Genomic DNA, 5,761 nt, shown 5'->3' with positions numbered 1-5,761 from the left:
GGATAGGTACAAATAATACTACACTAACACATAAACCAAGAAATCTCAGAAGACTAATAGACAGTGACTTATTTTTGACCCACACAACATCCAGTGTCATTCTGAATGCTTTCTAGACTTTCCAGTGCTTCCAACTCAAAGTACTTCCCTAATGCCATGTGCTCTCCATGGTCACCACCAAAATGAGCGTTTGGGGGAGGCCCACCAGCTTTTTGATTCCTCAGCTCAGAAGCAAAATAAGTCACTTTTGCTCACATTTCCTTTTCTGAAGTTAGCCACAGAATCCCAGAGCACCCTGAGAGGGTACCCAGGTAGACAGGAGGTTCAGAGTGGGAAAGCACCCTCCACCTTTACTTTAGCAACCCATAAATGTTTAGTGAATGAACAAAATTTGACAAGTAGGAAATATAAGAGAATGTTGGGAACATAAAGGGTATATACTGAAAATTCAATATTCATAAATAACACTATGGAATATATGGAATATAATTTCCCTCAGTAGAGTTCCCCTAAAGGCTCTGTGTCATCCTCCTCTTATTTCCTTCACACTGATCACGAGCAACCGCGACTGCATTCTTTGAGATTCAAGTTGCAGTCTATGGTTTAAGAAGAGATAATTTTATTTTACTTTCTCAAAAGTTACTGAGTACTTACTGACCAGCAGAACCCAGCAGAGCCCCAGCAAGAGGTAGGTGCTGGGCCCTGAGCCAGGCTGTCAATAGATCATATCTCCAGTTCATCCGCCTTTTTGCCTGTGTGATTTAAATTCTTGGCTCAGAGAAATTACAAATTGTTACATGGCATGAACTGTCAAGGTTATTCTTAAATAATCAAAACCACACAGATTAAATCCTTGAATGCTCTACTGTAGAACTATTATTTAGGGAAGGGGCTTCTTTCAGTTATGTATATTTTTTGAATTCAATATAGCAAATATAGCTTTTGAGCCCTTCCTGGATTATGTCAAAGAATTGTGAAAGAGAGAGATATATCACTAACTTCGTACTTCAATGGTTTATGTGCTCCTTTACTGCTCTTGAAATAACCAAAGAATTAATCAATAACAGATGCTTCAGGGGGACGGGGAATGCTCGGGCAACCTTGTCCTCACACACCCAGTGAGAGTTTCCAGGATTCCATCTACAGTAGAAAATTAATTCAGTGGGATGAGTTGGCAGCTCTATAGCCATGTAGCCCAAAGAACTCCTGTTGCTCTTGATTATGTTCTGGGTCAGTGCAAGAAGATCCATGTGCTTGCATGAGAGGAACTTGAAAGACCTGGAAAATAATAATGCACATCCAATTAGTAGGATATACTCATGTTATCTTCATTTTGTATCCAGTATCCCTTCCAAAAGCCATTAGCATTAATGTTTCATACTTGATTGGCTTTAAAAATACAAAACAAAGCCATAGTGTTTCTTTCTTTCTTTTTTTTTCTTCTGTTGTTCATTGTGCCACTTTATTTGGGTTAGAAAATGCTTTCAACAAGAACAGCAGCAGAAGGCTCAGAAGTTGACACTCCACGGAAAACATTCGGAGTCTGTTTAGGGCACTTTAGAAATACAGAAAGGTATGAGATAAGCAGAAATAATTTTTTCCTTATTACTGAGGTCATTTACATAGAAAATGGGGGTATAAGTGCTTTAACTTGGCACTTCTCATATGTGCGTTGTCTTGTGTTCATCTTCAAAGTGTTCCATGAACAATGAAGCTGATTCTTCAAAAAGCTCCTGCTAAGTTTTTCAGACTGTGAACTGCGAAGTCCTGAGGCCCTGTTCCCTGCATGGGGGGTACTTGGTGGCTTAGGGTGGGGCAGCTGTACTGACAGCCCAGCTCCTCTCATCTTAGGCGGAGCCCAAGAGGCAGCACTCTTGGCTTCAGAGAGAGGCATGTTACTCAGGGCTCCAGCTTAGAGAATAAGGTCACCCAGGGAGTTAGAGTCCTCTCAGAAGAACAAAAAATAGGAAAAACCCTAAACACGAGGGCTACAAGGGCTGAGACTGAGAGAGCATTTATGGGTGAGCTTGAAGCAGAGGAAACAAGGTTGGCCCAGAAGCTGCTTTGAGTTGTTTTGAGTGCCAAGCATCTGACCCCTTGTTGCTTGTCTGGCAAGACTTGGGAAAATGTATCAGCCACTGAGCTTCTCTGCAGTATCTGAAATTCTGCAAAGCACAATGAATCAGGGTCTTGCTATAAAATACAGATAAAAAGCTATTCTTTTAGTATATATGTACAAGGAAATATTAGTCTGCCTTAAACAGGAAGAAAATTCTGACACATGATCCAACATGGATGAACCTCTGGACATTCTGTTCAGCAAAATAAACCAGTCACAAAAGGGTAAATATTATCTGATTCCATTTACATGATGTCCTTAGAGTAGTCGAATTCATAGAGACAGAAAGTATAGTGGTAGTTGCAAAGGTTGAGGGGAGGAGAAGTGGGAGGTTAGTGTTTAAAACAGAGTTTCAGTTTTGCATGATGACAAGAGTTTTGTGGGTCGATAGTGATGATGGATGCACAGCAACGTAAACATGCTTAATGCCACTGAGTTTCTGTTTCAGCGAAAAGCGTTGCCACATACCCCCAAAAGGATTACTCTCCAAGGTCTCAGGGTTCTTTGCACCACCCTGAAAATAACGTAACTCTTCTCCTTTCTGTTCTTTCTCAGGTTGAACCCACAGTCCTCTCTGGCCTAGGTCACTGTCATAACTCCTCACCTGGTTGGCCCACTTCCCATTCATTCTTTACATGGTGGCCAGATTTGTGGTTTTCAAATGATTCCTTTATAATATTGAAAATTCTTACATGAGAAATATGTGCTTTTCAACATAACAAAGTGCATAAAGAAAATAATAAGCCCCTTTATTTTCACACTTTTGATGTCACTGATGTTATCAATTAAGTGTGTATCTTTCCCACCTTTTTTATACCAATTTAAAGATTTTCACAAATACACATACTTTTTTTTTTTTTTTTTTTACTTTTAAGAAACCTGATATTATGCTTTAAACTATACCCTGCAAGCTGTCTTCCTCACATCTAACAGATGACTCTACAATACCCTTCCCTATCCTGGTTACAACCATTTATTGTTTCCCCTTTGCTTTCAGTTATCTCATAGGTCAAACTCCTTTGCATTTTCTGATTCTTGCCAATTTCTCTAATACTGACAGATTACCTATTCTTTGAATACCCCTTCCTCCTGGTTCTGTTCATACGGTTTTTCCCTGAATAGAATGTTTTTCTATTTGTCTGGTTCCCTCTCACTATCTCTAGATACTCAGCAGAGCTGTCACTTCCACCTTATCCAAAGTCAATTAGGCTGTCCTTTCACCTCCTAAGACCATCACAGCATCACAGAGGTCACCAAAAAGTATTACAGTTGTTCAACTGCCTGTTTCCCAATAGTCTACAAGCTCTGTGAGGGCTTGGATCATGTCATTTTGAGGGATTCGGTATTGCACAGCATTCATAGAAGTGTAGAGTAAGTACTCAATAACTACTTGTTGAATAAATCAATAGGTTAATAAATAATAAACAGACCATCAGTTACCAAGCAAAAATACATGGGAGTTATCCTTGATTCTTTCTTCTCCTCCTCCTCTTCTTACTATCTACCCTATCAGTGAGTCTCATTGGCTGTTTTCAAAATGCAGCCCAAATCAACACACTTCTCCCGATCCCCAAGGCTTCCAAGAATTGGTCCAAGAATCTCATCTTTCTCTTGGACTTCTCAGGTGTCCTCCAAACAGATATTTCTGTTTCGATTTTGTCTTACAGAACTCATTTTATTCTTTATATAGCAGCCAGAAGGATCTTTAAAAACTATTAATCAGATATTAGTTCCTGCCTCAAATCCTTTAGTGGGTTCCCTCTGGATAAAGTCCAAACCCTTTATTATAACCTGCAGGCCTCACAGGATAATGCCCTTGCTTACATTTCCAGCTTCCTTTAAAATATAATCAACATTCTTTAATTTTCTTGTGCTCCAATTACACTAATAATTTTATTATCCCAGGAACAATAAATGTTAAGCTTGTTCCTGCCTCAGGATCTTTTTATTTGCTATTTACCTCCTAGAAATATTCCTCCCCAGAATTTTCAGATGACTGACTTGGAGCTGAACTCAAACGTCACCTTCTCAAAGAATCCTAAATTTCTGATGACACTCACTAAAATAGACCTATTTTCCTAATGCTATCCCATGTAACATTCTCTGTCATTTTATTTATTTTTTATTTTTTTATCTTTTTTTTTTCTTGTTTGTTTTCCATTCTCAGCTTCCCTCCCTTACCCACTCCTCCACTCCCCACCCCCACTTGAATGGGAGCTCTCCTAGAGCAAGGATCTTATCTATGTTATCCTGGATCCACTGTGCCTAGAACAGATCTGACTTTGACCAGGTGCTCAAAAAATGTTGCCAAATGAATGAATGTATTTGGGTAGCATGAGAGAATGGAAAAGTTACCTGATTTAAGGACAGACATTTTGAATTCTGTTACTATCCCCGGGATTTTCTAAGCTGTGTGCCCTTGAGAAAGTTTCTTAAATTCTAGAATCTTATGCAAAACGGCAATAATAATTTGACTTGCCCTCCTTACCTTATGGGTTTCTATGAGGTTTTCCTACTAAGCAACATAGCAATGTATATTATCAGTCCTAGAATAGATGAATAACTTGAATATCCCAAACCACAGTATCTTTCGATATCAAATAAAGCAGATCACTCTGGCCTGTAAATGTAACTCCACCCATGGGGTCGTTCATGAATCCCCAGGAGCTATCAGTGCTTCATTTAAGGTTGCAGTTATAAGAGTGGACCAGCTCTCCAAGGGTGAGACTGCACAAGACAGGATGAAATTCAGAAAGTACATGAGAACAGTTTCCTTTGAGAAAGAAAAACATCTTTTGAGATTTCCTTCTCAGGAAGGCACCATTTTGAAACATCGAATTCCCCAAAAGCCTCAAATAGAGGCCCCATGAATTTCCTGCATCCGACTTTAGGTGGAAATATATGTAATGGAAATGTAATTGTGTGAGTGCCACTAGTTGAGGACTCTGGATCTGGACTAATAATTCAAGGTGCAAGATACTCTCATTATTTATTCATCAGTTTTTTTTTTCTTTTTATAGTGGCATCAGACTGGCTGAAACTGGTTATAGTTTCTTCTATTTATATTTTGCAAACTACCAACTATTCTTAACCAGTGAGCCCAGCAAACATTTGTGGCTATTTGGTTCTTGGGTTCCTTCTAGAAAATAAGTACATTGAGATGATGCAGAAAATGGAAAAGAAAAAAAAATCAACTCTATTCGATGGAGGAGGTTGTTCACATAAAATAATAAACAGATGCCTGACTTCATTCTAACTTCCAAACACTTCTTTAAAGTCTTAACTTAGAAACTCTCTGTCTTTGCCTTCCTTGTGTCCTCTAGTGTTATGAACACGCTGGATGTTTAATAGTATTTTAATGAATGAATCAAAATTCACGTTCTGCATTTTTCGTACTTCCCTTGCCAGCATAGGAGTCTTTGGATGTAGGTAGACAATCCTTGTTTGGATGTAGCTTCCTTAATATCCAATTATTTTCTATTTAACTTATATTTCATTTAAAGTGGAATTTTTAATGCAGGAAGAGCATATTTATGAAAATTCTTTTATATCTTTTAATTTTTAATTTACATAGCTTGATAAATGCTATTTTAATGTGCATTGGAAAAATCTGAAAAAAATGTTTTGAAACTTACTTCTATA

Source organism: Rousettus aegyptiacus, unplaced genomic scaffold, assembly GCF_014176215.1.
Source record: "Rousettus aegyptiacus isolate mRouAeg1 unplaced genomic scaffold, mRouAeg1.p scaffold_m13_p_6, whole genome shotgun sequence".
In the NCBI taxonomy this organism is placed as follows: domain Eukaryota; kingdom Metazoa; phylum Chordata; class Mammalia; order Chiroptera; family Pteropodidae; genus Rousettus; species Rousettus aegyptiacus.
The sequence above is the reverse complement of the archived record's forward strand: the minus strand, read 5'-3'. Positions refer to the sequence as shown.